Source organism: Pelodiscus sinensis, chromosome 5 (assembly GCF_052426305.1).
Source record: "Pelodiscus sinensis isolate ZL-2025 chromosome 5, ASM5242630v1, whole genome shotgun sequence".
Lineage (NCBI taxonomy): Eukaryota > Metazoa > Chordata > Testudines > Trionychidae > Pelodiscus > Pelodiscus sinensis.
In genome coordinates, this window is record NC_143056.1 from 30,019,377 (window position 1) to 30,035,430 (window position 16,054).

The 16,054-nt window shown below is 44.4% G+C and overlaps 1 protein-coding gene across 1 annotated transcript in view; it reads left to right on the top strand.

Annotated features, from left to right (window-relative positions):
- Positions 1 to 16,054, top strand: part of ITPK1 (inositol-tetrakisphosphate 1-kinase) — a 207,895-nt gene that overhangs the window by 89,305 nt on the left and 102,536 nt on the right. The gene's annotated exons all lie outside the window — the stretch shown is intronic.

Consider the following 16,054-nt stretch of genomic DNA (forward strand, 5'->3'; position numbering starts at 1 on the left):
ATGCAGGCTCGAGTGTGTAATTTGGAACACGAGACTGTGCAACTTTGATCTTTTCATCCATCCCCTCTAGCCTTTCCCTTTAGAAAACCATTCTCAAATGGCTCCTTGATCACATACGTTCTTGAGTGTATTTCCATTGTCACACTACACCACTTACAAAATGTGGCATAAATTATACTAGTACTTAACAATTCTATTACTTCATTACTTCTGTGAACTCCTTTTTTAACAGAAACGGATCAAAATACATATAATTATGAAAGGCTGAATTCCACACCATTATTCTTGTAAAGTCTGTGAAGATCAAGGTTGAAATCCTTGTTCCATTGTAATGGCAAATCTGCTGTTGACTTCAGTAGGACCAGGATTTCTTCCCTTGAGTGAACGTGCAAGTCCTGTTATGTCTGTGATAGAATTTATTTATATATATGTGTCTGAGGGAAGGATTTGACCTTAGTGATGTATCTTATACCAGTAATCACATAAGCAGAAAACAACTATGAGATTCCTAATTAACAAGCTTGGGTTTGGCTATTGTTTTGTAGAAGGGATGTGATGGGTGATACTCACCAGCTCCAGTTAACCATGAATCGGTGGGGGCTGAAGCATCTACCCATCTACTTCAGATAGGGAGCTGCTCTGGTTGTCCAGAACAGCCCCTGTCCACAGAGGACCCAAGTGCTCCACAGGCAGAGGCTGCTCTAGCCAGGCTGGAGCAGCTCCTGCCTATGGTGGGGGGCTGCTTCATCCTGCTCCTGGCTGGGGGGGAGGGGGAGGAATTCCAGCCCAGTAGGGCAGGAGCGCCCCCCCCTCCCCACCAGCCCCTTTAATTGGTTAACTGGTTAAACATGCTTAACCGGTTAACAAATTAAATGGGATTTTACATGCCTATTTTGTAGTAATCTGTTTTGTTTGCATCTCAATACACACAAACATGTGGCAAAAACATGAAATCATTGTAAATTCTAGTGTTGGCCATAAATATTCTGCTAATTTGAGAAATTAAAAACATTGTGTATTAACATTCCCAAGGCAGGGACCCTGATACAATTGTAGTGTTATAATACATAAACATTCTGACAGAAAAAATGTCTTTGAATGTGTCCTATGAAGGTTTTAAAAAAAATCATCATTTCACTCATGGGAAATAGTTTGACTGAGCAATTTTTTTTTATAATTGAAAGAGCCAATTTCATCCTTCTATAAATAACACTCATCTTAACAGGATAGAACACTGAGTGCTCCACTTCATATCAATTCATATTTCAGCACATAGAGTCGGAGGTTGTTGGATGCAAGCTTGTTAAGAATCTTCTATGTATTTTTAAAATAAAGAGTGTTAGGATTTGTAGGAATACCATTTTTATCCATCTTTTCTCCTGTGAGAATTTTGATCTGCTGAAACTGAAATGCATTTCCTTATCTTTACAAAGGATCCTAATGAGTTTGAGAGAAATTAAAAAGAAAAAATGCCCAATGCATTTGCACTTTCTCTCCTTCCAGCTATTTCTCACTTCACCCAATTACAATTTTTATCGTGTAAGAAAGCATTGTACAGATTCAACTAGCTGATGATCAGACTTTGTTTAAATGTGTACTGGATGCTCTCTGAATTTGCTTACGGCTTTGTCTCATCAGTGTGTCTTTTTGTGCAATGGGAAGCACATGGAGAAACCAGACACTTTGCTGTCAGCTGGTAAAAAAGAGGTGATTAGAATGATGAAAGCATGGCTGTGATTATCTGTTCACCAGCTGGAACCCCTATTTAGAGAATTATTGCTGAGACATTAGGAATCCATCAAGCAGTACAGCAGCACATTCCGAAGCATCTACTCCTGTTGGTATCTGACAAACACTACTTAAGACTCTCCTTTTTAGGAATCTGAGCTATATAGTTCTGGTCCAGATACAAATTTTCTTAAAGTTCAGGGTCAGGAGATGGAGCCAGCGATCAGCCCACCAATAAATAAATTAAACGACAATTGTGGAAGCTAATGAAGTGTGTGTTTAGGTTAGGGTTCTTAAGAAAACTTGTCTTTGAATGGCTATACAATCTTTGCACATTTCTTCTTCATTTTAATATCCCACGTTTTCTTCATTTTTTTTTTAAACGCTTAGTCACTGTCTGTTGTGAGCAGTCCTCTTCCACACGGGTCTCCAAATACCAAATTATTTTAGTTCTCACGAGTGCTCACATGACTCTGTTTATACATGGATGTTACAGGTCGAGTCCCTTCCTCATCCCCCTCACTCAGATTACTCTGACTCCTGTGTAGGTATTGAGGACCAAATTACACCATCCTGAGGGCTTTCCCAGTCCATTTCTGGCCTGACTTGGCAACAGAAGAACTACCAGTTCTTTCAGCATTTCTGACATAGCTACTACCAGTAGAAGTATTATAAATCTCCCAGGGAAACTTTTCCCCTGCTCTTCTAAACCAAATTTAAAAATGCAGAAACTCTGATTACACTACCCAAGGCTTAGATTACTTTTCTGACCCATAACCCCTAGTTTGCTGGAACTTTCTGGTACTAGGATTTTAATAAAAGCAGCGAGGAGTCCTGTGGCACCTTATAGACTAATTGAAGTGTTGGAGCATAAGCTTTTGTGGGCAAAGACCCACTTCGTCTTTGCCCACGAAAGCTTATGCTCCAACACTTCAGTTAGTCTATAAAGTGCCACAGGACTCCTCGCCACTTTTGCAGATTCAGACTAACAAGACTACCCCTCTGATACTTGACACCATGCTAGGATTTTAATGTATATAAGCAAATGCATTTTTGGTAAAAATGGAAGCCAGTTAAATGAGTGTGTCTCTGCATCATGTTATGTTTACTAAGAATTTTTTCCAGGAGCTTATATTTCCTTATAACTTGCTGTACTTCCTTAGAGCTGTAATCCTCCTGTGTCACACGTTTTTAGTTCAACTTTTCTTCTCTGCTAATCTCAGGATTTGTCCTGCTGCTGTTCCTAATCCACATGAGCATTTGTGACCTCAGAAGAAACCTTTGGCAAGAAGCTTTTTTTGATTTGTGACATGGATTATTCAGCCTGAAGTGCTCAAAATCAGCAGTTGCCTTTCTGAATCCATGAACAATCCTGAAGCATTTAACCACTTGCCTACCAGCAATTTGCTGAATTCATCCAGGGCTCCTAATGGCAAACTAAACTTGCAATTTGATATGGTGACAGGAATAGTTGTTCCTACATCCCTACAGGACAGACTCAGTAAACTAGTTCCTGCAGTCACCAAGCTTTATATATAAAAGAGCAAGACAAATTAAAAACAATGTAATTAAAAAAAAAAAGGTTTTAGCTAGGATTTATCTTGGAGCAACAATTTAGCAGCATGACTCCCAGCAGATAGTAAACTTTAATTGAAAGGAAAATCATGGTCAGAAATGGACCGTGGAGAGCTTTAAAAGAGTGGCGTAAACATTTTTTTTTAAACGCCACTAAGGTTAATGTTGGTGGGGTTTACCACGCCCTTTGAGGCTTCCTACTGGAGGAGTTCTTTAAATGCTTGTTCACGTTGATTCCAATCAGGTGTATGTGTGCCGCGTGCATGAGTGTTGGAAATTTTCCCCTAGCAGCTCCCGTAGGTTCAGCTTTGGAGACCCCCTAGAGTGGCACTGCTATATCAGAGCATATATACCACAGCTGACCCTACCCTCCCTCAGTTCCTTCTTACCGTCCATAGCAATGTTGGAACTATATAGCTCTTGCCTTAGCAAGTGTCTAGTCCCTAGCATAGCTCTTAGATTGTCATCTTTGTCAGTGTAAACAGAATCTTCTGAGTCACAGATAGAGGGCAAGTGCCAAAAACTCTAGCCCCTTTGGGCGATGGGGCATGCCTAATGTCCCAGACTTTAAATTGTGTGCAATCTCTAAGTGCCCTGTGCTCAACAGTGACCCATATAACACATGCCTCCATTGGCTGGGTGAAGAACATCGCACTGAAAAGTGCAACATCTATAGAATTTTTAAACCCCGCACCAGAAAGGACAAGGAGTACAGACTCCAGCGGCTCCTTATGGAGGCAGCACTAAAACCCCCAGGAGCCATTTCGGTGCAGAGTGCTCTGGCCTTCATATGTGATACTGCGTGGAAGCTGAGCGCGGCAAAAGACTCCTGGTGCCGGGGTTCCCCAGCACCGAAGACCCTGGGGCTGAGAGACAGTCCCATCTCGCTGGCACTGCAAGCCAGAAGGGAGGATGGGGCAGATCCCCCCCTAATAAGCCCCAGCAGAGGAATGGCCAAGTGTGGAGGAAGTCCCCAGCATGAGAGGTCCAAGGCATGTTATCGACTCTGGTGCTGTCGAATCCAGCATGTGACCTGCCACTGAGAGTCATAAATTCAGTGCAGGTCTTAAACTCCTCCTCAATGTCAGACATCTTCAGAGCTGCCAGGCATCTGATAAAAATTTCAGAGTCTGAGGGTCCAAGGTGCAGGAAAATCCACCAGCACTGCTGGAACTGCACTGTTCGAGGGGGAAGCTGACAATGCTGCATCAACCACAATCTACAGAATGGTACCAGGACAGATCATCTTCCTTGGAGGGATCACTTTCACCAGTGCAGCACTTCCCTCCACCGGCACCACCAGAGAGCTTGGTGCCAAGCGCTAGACTGGCTCCGAGCGATCAATGTTTAGCACAGAGGTCAGTCTCCAGGTTGAGATCAAGATCCAGGAGCACCAGATGCCGCTCTCATTCCAAACCCTCTTGATACTTTTCAAGATCCCCAAGAGATTCCCAGCACCTGGCACCGACATCATCGGCATTGCCATTGTCGTCTCAAAGTTGGAATCAGATGTGGAGTTGGTCCATTTTTGATGCAGCCACTCCAGTCGTGGCAGAAGGGCCTGCCGGCGCAGTGTCAGCAACAGGGGCCACTACCTACACAGTGGCCTTCTTGGTCACCGTGACCATATTATCAGTCTTGGTGCACTCAGGTCGATGGTTTCAGCAAGCCACAGGTCCTGCTCCCTTCAGGATAGACGCCATTCAAGGGCACCATTGGTGCAGAAATCTCACCCACAGAGAGGGGACAGCCCACCCCCGAGCCCTAAGACTCCAGGCACTCTCTTGGGAGGGGCTACTGTTACAGCGAACTAGCCACACTCATCTGGCCAAATAGCCACATTGTTCAAGCTAACGAGCCACACTCAACTGGTCCAATAGCACATGTGGCTAATGTGTTGGACATCATGGCTCTATTGGTATGAATTGGTAGTACTTGTGCCCTGTCTACTGTATATTTGAGTATTGTGCATCTGTTTGTGTGTCCGTCCATTTGTTCAAGAGCTCCTCTTAAACAATAAGAGCTAGGACCACTAAGTTGGGTATGCAGCTTCCTCTTATCATAACCTAAAATAAGGATTTAATTGTGACAGGACAATGAGATGTACCTTCAATTTGATTTTCTCATGAAATGGAAATGGAGAAGTCTGGTAGGAGGGACAGTTATACTGCAGAACGATCACCAGAGGGGCATCAAGAAAGGGCAGGGATGGGCACCGGGATAGCTATAAATCCATTGCGCTAGCAGAGAAAGGTACAGCTGTCTAATATATTTCAGAGTTTGTTTGTGTGTCTGTCCCCTAGCTGAGGGACATGCACCCCTGCCTCAGCTGTGCCTGCTGCAGTGGCCAGAGACTGGCACTTCTTACCTGGCTTAAGGGAGAGAAAGCTGGGGTTGTCCTCTTTCCCCGGGGGCAGCCTTGCATGCGGAACCCCACATCTCCATGTCCAGCCCAGAACAATGATTGAAAATGAAGAAAAAGAAAACTTATTTGAATTAAGGACCCGAACAACTCTAGGTAAATCTAGTGATATATATGTATTTTGCTGCAGGTCATCATAATAGTGCTGTGCTTTATCCACAACATTTTCAGTAAATATTGAAAAGGTGACAAGTCCTATATTTTTGCTGTTTGGACTGGATTTGGTACTAGGTTATCTTGCTTCTGGGATTTTGGAATGCATGTTACTGCACAGGTGGGGCTGTGTGTATTATCCAGCATAATGGCTATAAAGATGCCACTTAAGACTGGGAAAAGCACTAGTAGGAAATGTATTGTAGGGACCTGTCCTGTATTAGTGCAAAAGATAGGCTTGAAGTCCCAATAGGTCATCACTGTCTTGAACTTCCTTAAGTCTACGACAAATGAAACAGTGGTATTTTCAAGCTGCATTTCTTTGCTGTTGGGGGAGAATTTCTTTTGTTGATTAGTGGACCCATTTTGATCATTATGCAGAGAAAGTCACTACTCTACTCAGGCAGCCAGGAAGGGGAGAGGGAATGGAGAGACAGGGAAATCTTCCACACCATAGCAGATTTTCTTTCTCTGACCTCTGCTGCCACAGCAGAACTTGAATAGAGAATGGCACAAATTAATTCGGCACCATGGAAGGTGGGAGGGAGGGAGAGGAACAAAAAGAATCCTGTTAGTGAACTCTTCACTCCTTTTCCATAGTCTGCTGTGGTTTGGTTTGCATTTGCCCTCTGCAATGGGATTAGGCTGGTGCTCCTGTCACAAAGAGAGGCTTATATCCATCCAGTTCTCTCTCCCTGCCCTTTGGCTCCGTTATCAGTGGCAACAAGTGCTGAATAGTTGAGTTAGCTTTGCATGAGGAAGACAGAGCTTTTTGGCAGGGTTGGAGGAATGATGAGATGAGGGTTGTTTAAATGCTTTAAAGAGAAATGAAGGAGTGTGTGTGGTATTAATTTTGATGGAATAAACGAGTCCCAAGAGTCAGAGTCGTTAACATGAGCCAGTCACAGTCCAACATTAAACATGTTTAAACAAGGTTTGGGGTTTGGCATTCAGAGACCTCGGCCTGCTTAATACCATGGCAAACACAATTATAAGGTTTAACCTTTTATTAAAGATACAGAAAAAGAAGGGAAATTTGTTAAAATATTTGAAATGTTAAGCCTGGATTTCATTTTAACACCCCTTGTTCCCTTTCTCGGTATCTGGAGAGAGTTTTAGCACTCTACCTAATGGTCTTGGACTGTAGTAATGATAGTAATAACAGCCCTGTTAGAGGGAGAGAAAAGAAGTTAGTTGAGATGGGCTGGAGCTGTTGTTTTCAAGTCCAGTCTCGTCTAGAAAGCAAAACAAGATGAACATGGACAAGAAAGGAAAGAACAGCAAAGATATAAATGCAATGTTTGTGTCTCATGTTGATTGCTACTTGCACATCTGCTGCTGGAAAAACCCAGCCACATGGTCTTATTAGCCATTTTGAGATCTTGCAACTTGGATTAGCCTGGGGCTGTTCAAGGCATTTATTTTTAACAGCTTTTCTCTGATTCCAGACCTAATGCAATGTTGCAAACAAAGTAAAAAGACTTTGCTGGCTGGGTCAGACTCTTAATAGACAGAAGGCAAAAGGAGGAGGAGAGAAATGAGGAACTAATTTGGACAAGGAAAAATAACACGTGGAAGGGGTGAGTGGGTGTGGTGAAGTCTGACATCCCAAGTGCTATTAGGATTCAGCCAGAACTGGGGAAGATGCCCATGTCAGCCGAGTGTGTGTCTGTCTCCCTTTTGCATGGTTTGGTCAGAACATATCCCACGATCAGGACAATAGAGGCCCAAAGGTGTCGTGGTTGATCCTGGAGTCCCTGAAGATGACTGGGATGGCAGTCATGAAAATGAAGCTACTCCTTCTTGTTCTGTTTTTCAATCAGTCAGCATCTAACTCCCCCTCCCCAAGTCATGTTTTAAGCACTCTAAAAGGAAATGATGGGTAGAATAGCCCATCCTCTCAATTTTTCATTCAGCAATTAGGCTTCATTTGACACACCAGTTTTGGGCCATTAATTTCTAGTCCTACACTTCTCTTGTTTTCTAGGCATGATCTGTACACATTCTTTGAATTCTATCAGTAAGACTTTTTGTTTGGATTAATTTAATCTGTTTCCCTTCTGCTTCTTTCCCCTTTAACATTTGTTAGAGGAGATTATGATGGTTTATGAACTTTCACTCCTTACAGCTGGCCATTCATGTAAAATCGAGGGCCCAATTATTACAAGTGTAAGTGTGTGTGTGTGTGTGTGTGTGTGTGTGTGTGTGTGTGCGCGCGCGCACTCCCTCTCCCCACCTCCCAGGAGACTAAAAAGGACCTGTCTGTGGTCAACCACATAAGCTGATACCTTATGCGCATTTCCTCTAGGCTGTCTTTCTCTACCATTGCCCTCCCGTGCAGTGACTCTCATTACCAATGTCACTTAGTGGCCACTGAAACTCATCTTGTTGCTTGTGGGTGATGTTATTTTCCCAGCTAATGGAGACTTATGGGTTCTCAGTCACATAGGTGCATAGTTGAAAGAGGAGTACACTGGAAGCTTTAAAAAAAATTATGCTTGTGACCGAGCCCCAGAGACCTTAACTTGGGGTGATCTTAACTTGGGGTCCTTCTGGATGGAGTGACACACACCAATGTAGGCTGATCCAGTCTTGTTTGCTATGTTTTGGTCTCTCTGAATTGCCTGTGTTGTATCAAAGCACAGGTGGAACACTAGGACTTTTCCACTCTGCTGCTACAGCTTAAACTATGCCCTGCCTGAGTTTTCTTTGCAGATAAAATCACTAAGTAACAGGTCTTTTGTGTCTGCTTCTTTTGTTTTTGACAGTGGATTCTATAGCACCTTCAGCTAAGGTGAAACAGTGGGACACTAGTTTGCGAATGCCTTCTGCCTGTTCATCTCCCCCTCCAGTCTGTCTAAAGGTTTTCAAGCGCTGTCCTCCAGAGCTGGCGGACTCTACGGTGCTCACCCACATGCCAGCTCTCAGCTCCTTGGGGACTTAGACTGTACAAATGAAACCCATAGCTCATTACTGTGTCAGATGACTCATGTCACTGGTGCAAACCAAGGCTAACCGCTGTAAAGCAAGAGGGTGCATTCATATCAAAGGGATTATAAAAGATGCAGAGTAGAAAAATTGCCCAGGAGGAGAAAGGAAGCTGACAATCTGAAAGCCTGGATTCAGTGGGCTTTGATTGAATTCTCAAACCTGAACTGAATTGCAAACATTTCTGGGTCAGTGCAGTCCTAATTAAACAAGTGTAGGGTATATCTGCATTGGGAATACCATGTACAGCCTTTGGAATTGAGAAACAAAGGCCTGACTCAGGCTCTTGATGCATGTTCTGTTCAGAGGAAGGAGCATTCAGTGCCAGAGAACATCCATGTTACCAGCACAAAGTTTGGATTTTGCACTTTTGGAAATCTGTATAGGTTTTGTCCCCCACTGGAGTGGAAAGTAAAATGGACAAACCCTTCTTTGCTTTAGAACAAATTTTGTTTTTGTCCATTTCTCTAGCATACAGGAAATAGCAAAAGTGCCATATGTTGTCATGAAGGACCGTTCTCTTTAGGGATGTAATAGTATAATCGTTTACACGGTTAACAGATAAATCTGGGCTCATCTGTTACTGTTAATAGTTACATGCAGGCTCCTGGCCCTGCTCCTGAGGAGCTGGATGCCAGCCCTCACTGCTGTCTGTGTATCAGAGCCCGCAGCGCAGGGTGGCAGCTAGTTCCCTGATCAGGGCTGGGAAGCAATATACATTGGGAGCAAGCTTTTAAGCTGGTTCCCAGTGCACACCAGCTCCCAGGGAGCTGACTGCTACCCCATGTTGTTGCCTCTGTATCAGAGGCAGCAGCCAGCAACCCGGGAGTGGGGCAGCAGGCGGGAGCTAGCTGCCACCCTGTGCTATTGTCTCTATCAGTAAGTAGTGCAGGGCAGCAGCTGGCTCCCTGCGAGCTGGGACAACAAACGGGATCTAGTATGTGCTGAGAGCCAACTTAGAAGCCAGTTTCTGGTGTGCACTGGCTCCCTGGGAGCCAGCTGCTGCCTTGTGCTGCAAGCTCTGATGTATAAAACTCATACTGCAGTACCCACAGTGAGCTGGCTGGCCCCACTCCTGGGGAGCCAGCAGTGTGTAACTGCTGAGATTTTCAGCAGTTACACGATTACCTAATGAACTGCTTTAAAACATCCCTACTTCTGATATCCCCTTAGACAGAGAGGTCAGAGCTACAGTGTTTTGATCACTACTCCTCTGCCAAGAATGAAAAATTCACTCATAGCTCACAGCCTTTCCCTGTTCAGGATAAACTATCATTGGATAAAGGTCACAAACTCTGGTTCTGTCTTTGCATCTGAAGATTGGAAACAAGATGTTTCAGCAATGGGTATATTACTCTGATTATGTAAAGAATCATTTTAGGAGAAAGATGAGGGTAAATGGAATGGGGGGTAGATAGAGATGGGGAGCAATGACCAGAAAGGACACAAAGGAGGACGTGCACACAAGGTCTGTTGACTGTTAGAACAGGATGGTATTAAGACTTCATTTGATTCAAATGATAATCCAAACTATTTCTAAAGCGCTTTAAGCAACAAATCCAATAGAGCTTCCCTGCGAAAAACAATGTATTATAGCACGTATGTACCAGGAGCATTTTAAAAAAATGAAACAAGGCCAGGTTTTTAATTATTTAGAGAAATAGCATTTCTTATTTTGCTAAATCTTACATTGACAGTGAGGATGTGAAAGGTTAACCAGTTACCTGGTTAACCATTAAGCATCACCCTGAATGGGTCATGCTTACTTGTTCGTGTTAACCGGTAACCGGTGTGGGGCTGGAGCAGCTCCCCACCTACCATGGGTTAGGGAGTTGTTTCAGACCTGCTGAGGGCCCAATGTGGACAGGGGCTGCTCTCATCCTGAGCAGCCTCCATCCATGGCAGGCCTGGGCACTCGCAGGCAGGAGCTGCTCAGACAGAGGCTGCTCTGGGCACCCCGCAAGCAGGGACTGCTCCAGCCCTGGACAGTGGCTGCTGTTGTCTGGAGCAACCTCTCTGCTTGGCAAGCCTGGATGCCCAGGCCCACAGGCAGGGATTGCTCCCACAGAACAGCCTCTGTCCACAGGGAGCCCAGGCGTCCCGCAGGCAGGAGCTGCTCTGGCGTCTGGAGCAGCCTCTCTCTGCTGGGACCTGGACGTCCTGCACACAGGGGCCGCTCTATCAGGAGCTGGAAACTGGCACAGCCACAGCATGGGGCTGGAAGCGGAAGCCCTATGGATTGGGGGCTGATCCTGCTGGGCTGGAGCAGTCCCCAACTCAGATCCTGCTTTTAGTCAGTTCATTGGTTAAATGCAAGTCAACTTAATGTTTAACCAGTTAACTGATTAACCGGGTTTTTACATCCTTAATTTGCAGCTGATATGTCTTTCGCATGGTCAGATCCAGATTTTTACCTCAGATGTGATTTTGTTTTTAAACATAGCATGTGAGGTTGCAGGTAGAGACAATAGCAATTCCTGGAATTTCACCAGATGTACAGAAAAATCACCAAAGTTCTTCAGAAAAAATTAAATGTTGTTTGTTGGAAATTAACTCCCTATTCTCTTCTGGCATCTTTACTCCTCCAGTAGCTGGGCCACAAAGGATAGAGGATATACTTTTGTGAGCTAAGGGATCTCATTCCCTTGAGGCCTAGTATAGGCTGAAGGACTAAGGTTTTAGTGCAGACAAGGTTGTGTGTATGTGTGGGGTTTATCTCTAGTAATTATTGCTTTCTTCAGCACATGGATTTGTAACATCTTGGAAGCATAGTCTTGGTATTTGGCATTTACTACACCCTAGCAGTTTACACTGTGCATGTCCCTCATTTCTCTTTTATTCATTTATCAGTTTTGCTTGTTGGCTGAAGTAATCAGGTGAAATTGACATTCTAATAAGATTCCCCCACTATTAAATGGAGGGCATAGCAAATAGGTAAATGGGCTGAAGTTGCAACCTAAAACATTTCATGTTGCTGTTGATAAACCTTTTCTCTCACTTTTGTTGCCTCGACATTTGGCTTTAATTGAAAACAAAACTTTGGATGATCATGTCAAATGCAACTAACAGTACTTGTCAGCTGGAATCTGAACCCTTCTGTTTCCTGTTCCTTTCAGCATCCTTCTCCAACTAACTCATTATTTATCTCAGCAGGGACCACCAGAAATTTTATGCTAGCCTTGATCTGCTTTGTGATTGGGGCTGATATTCCTCTTGCAAAGACTTCATTTTTCAAGGACTTTTTAATGCCAATATATAAGGGAAGGTGGAACTCTTCCAAATCCTGAACAGTTCAGAAATGTTCACCTTCTGTGACTCTCACTAGAAGACTGAGAATTTATTTTTTCAAACAGCCTGATCCTCTGGTCCACATAATGTTGTATGAAACTACAGATTGTGTGATTGAAATGTACTTGCTGTCCTTCATCCTTAAAGCGCCAGTTAAAGCAACCTAGTAAGAAGTGAATTTCTAGACAGAGTAAACTATTATTAGAATGTTGAATTTGGTATTCTTGGTGTGATTTCTGATAGCACTTTCTTCGTGGAGGAGTAAATTCAGGTTGCTCATTTATGGATATGAGTCCTAATGCTATCTCTCAGATGTGTGCTTTGTTTTCATTCCAAAAACATTTTATTTTGATGACACAACTGACAGTGGAAGTGTTTTGCCTAATGGCACTGTGCTCAAAATGCATGTCTGAGCCTTATAGGCTCATTTCTATTCTTGGGTCATGGCTGGTACTTACTGATTGGGAAGATTGTCTTTTCATTTTCTGAGTTTGTCCTTTATAGTTCCAACCAGCCTGGCCCACCTGTATGCTTCTTGCTTACTGTCTTCCTATATAGATGATCTGAAGATGGATCTGTTTAGATTTCACAGCTCTGCAGGGAATAGGGGCTTCAGAATTATTTGAACAGACCCTTTTATGTTGCCTATTTTATGCAAGAGTTGATAGGCCTCTATGGAAAAAGTCACTCTGGAACTGGATGTTGCTGCTGCTGCTGGTGGTTGTTAAATAATTGTTTTAGACCCAAAGCACCCACTGCTTTTGGAGTGAAACATGGATCCTCGACCAAATAGCATTTTGTATAATTTGAGCCCTAATACAGTTGTGTGTGCTTAACTGTACTACTGTTCCCACTGAAATCAACAGCAGTACTAGCGGTAGTAAAGTTATTTAAGTGTGTACAGGATTACAGCTGTGAATGGAACTTGTACCCATCCACAGTTGAAACTCTTCAGGCACCTGGCTATTAAAATCTATTCCATCTTGTGCATGTTCATTCTGGCGTGTTTCAGATGCCTGGTGGTCAAATCAGGAACCAGTAAAACCTAGTTAGATGCCTCAATAGGAGATGTGCAGCTGGGTGCGCTTTGTTGTATGAAGATCCTTATGGACTTTCCAAGATCACCACTCTAGACAGCTTTAAATCTTGTTATATAATCTGTTGTCTGTTGCTGTACTTGGCATTTCACAAACAGACTTGGTCCCTGTCCTGTAGAGATTACAGTTGTGTTCAAACAGAATATTAATGTTGTGTGTGTGTGTGTGTGTCAGTGTCAGGAGTAGGTAGTGCACACGTTTGATCTTGCCCTTCTTTTCAGTCAGTTCTGTTTGTAGTTCTACAAACTACAGTTGTTACATGTGCTTCCATACAATGGTCGCCAGCTGTCTTTTGACATGTGACTAATTTGCAGTATAAACAACCTTGGAACACTTGTTGGAACACAAGATTGTGTAGATGTTTATGGATGACATTTCCCCTTGACTAAATGGCTTAGATGCTGCAGTTGCACTTAGGTGCTTTTGCAAATTCTACCCAATAGGCACCCAGTGATGAGGATAACTTGAATGTTGCTCCTTGTGTTTATTCAGCAAAGACCAAAGCACAATGTGGTGGTTGTTTCTTTTACAAGTGTCAATGAATGTCACTGAATTGTTTCTTACGTAAGGCAGTATGTGTCTATGTGGGTCTGCCTCTCTCATATTTATGTACACCAGTGTTCCCGCTAAGCTGCGCAGCAGCACAGCTTCACAGGTGATTAATCAGCCCCACCCAGTCAGTCAGCTCCCTGCACGGAATCCTGAGCCTCTGAAACATGCTTAACTCAAAAAAAAGTTTTGTTTTTCTTCATTGAAATCAGTGGTTCTCAAACTATGGCATTGGTCCACGGCTACCTCCCAGGTGATCCACAGCTCAAGCTCAGCCCCCCCTTCTCTCTACCTCTGCAGCAGAGAACCCACACTGGTGCTCCAGCCTTGTCCCCCCTGTGTGGTTGGAGTGCCAGCGCTGGCTTCCCATAGGGGTGGAAGGGAGAGCCCCGTCTCACAGGAAAGAAGCATTCCCCCTCCCTCACTGCCCCTCTCCTGGCTTGGAGAACAGCAGCATGCAGAATCTGGCCAATGGGAGCAGTGGGAGGAGGTGCCTGGGACTGGCACAGGGCGCATAGGCAAGTAAGTACCCCTCACGCACTTCCCTCTGCCAAGTCCTCCACACCCCCAACCTACTTCTGTACCCTCTCTTGCTCATGCACCTTCCCCACTCTCCAGGCACTAACCTCCAGCCTGCTCCTGCACCCTCTCCACTGGCCAGACACCTGCCCCCAGCTTGTTTCTGCCACCTCCCTCCTAGCCACACACCCTATCCTCAACTTGCTCCTGTACCCTCCCATCTGGCCAGACAGCCCACTCCTGCTCCCACCCTCTTGGCTTCCCATAGGCCACTTTATCTCTTCTGGAGTTCCAGGGTAAGTGGTTTTGTGCCCCTCCCTCCAGGCTCTGGGCTTGGAACAAAAATGAAGGGTTTACTGCTCCTTCCCTTGCTCTTGCCCCCTTCCCTGGCCAGACGCCCTACTCCCAGCCTGCTCCTTCACCCCATCTCCCATCCAGACCTTGCACCCTCACCCCCTCCTGCCCCTAGCCCAAAAAAGGTTCCCCACTCCTGCCATAAATAAAGAAAACATGGGAACTTTTGGTGTTGGACATGAATTAATATTTTACTTTATTTAAAATGAAGTTTGATAAACGAACATGAGAAAGTTAAAGTGCTTAATCTGTTTAATATTCTAAACTAATATTTCCTTTTTTACTAGTTAAATTAAACTGTTCTCCCTAGATTCAGCACTAGCAAAATGGCTCGGGCATAATTATGTAATTAATGGCAAGTTTCCATTAGCAACTGGTGGTCCACAGAAAGGCTTGCCTTGAGCTAGGAGGGCCATGGGCCAATAAGTTTGAGAGCGACTGATTTAATCATCGTTCTGGGGCACAGCTAGGGATGAGGGGTTCTTTATGCTGGCTGCCCTCAGGAGAGTGGACAACCCCAGCCCTCTCCCACTGCATCAGCTTGGAGTCAGGTGAGATGCCCCTGTCCATGGCCACTGCAGCTGGAGCAGGCACAGCTATGGGGGTGGGTGCTTGTCCCCTAGCTGGGGAACAGACAGACATAAGGACACACAGACAGACAAACTCTCTGAAATATATAGTAGATAGCTATTCCTTTTCCTACCTCTGCCTGTTGTGGCCTAGTTGGTTTAGAGCTGTCCTGGGCACCATCTCTGCCCCCTTGCTGCCTTCCTGTGGTCATTCTATAGTATAACTCTCCCCTACCAGATCCCTCACTTTCCTTTCTATGGAAAATAATCCAATTGTAGGCATACCCCATTGTCCTGGTACAACCAAACCCTTACCTAAATTATGATAAGAAGAAGTTGTATACCAAATTTGGTGGTCCTAGCTCTTACTGTTTAGGAGGTGTTCTTGAACAAATGGTCTCACAGATGGACAGACAGACTCATAAAATTTGTCAATAGATACAGTGGTTTTGGGAGGGGACTTGACTGAAGAGAGGATCTGTGCTGGTGCCCTATCTCAGGAAGGGCCAGGTGGAGCACTTCAAGATATTTGTATGGAAGGGACCTCATGGTGGTTTAGCTGCTGATGAATTATATATAGGATTTAACCTGTTACCACAGCAACTTCTGTGCAAAATGGGGGGGAGGGATAGCTCAGTGGTTTGAGCATTGGCCTGCTAAACCAGGGTTGTGAGTTCAATCCTTGTGAGGCCATTTAGGGATTCAGGGCAAAATTTGTCAGGGATGGGACTTGGTCCTGCTGTGAAGGCAGGGGACTGGACTCAGTGACCTTCAAGGTCCCTTCCAGTTCTAGAAGATCAGCAATCTTCATT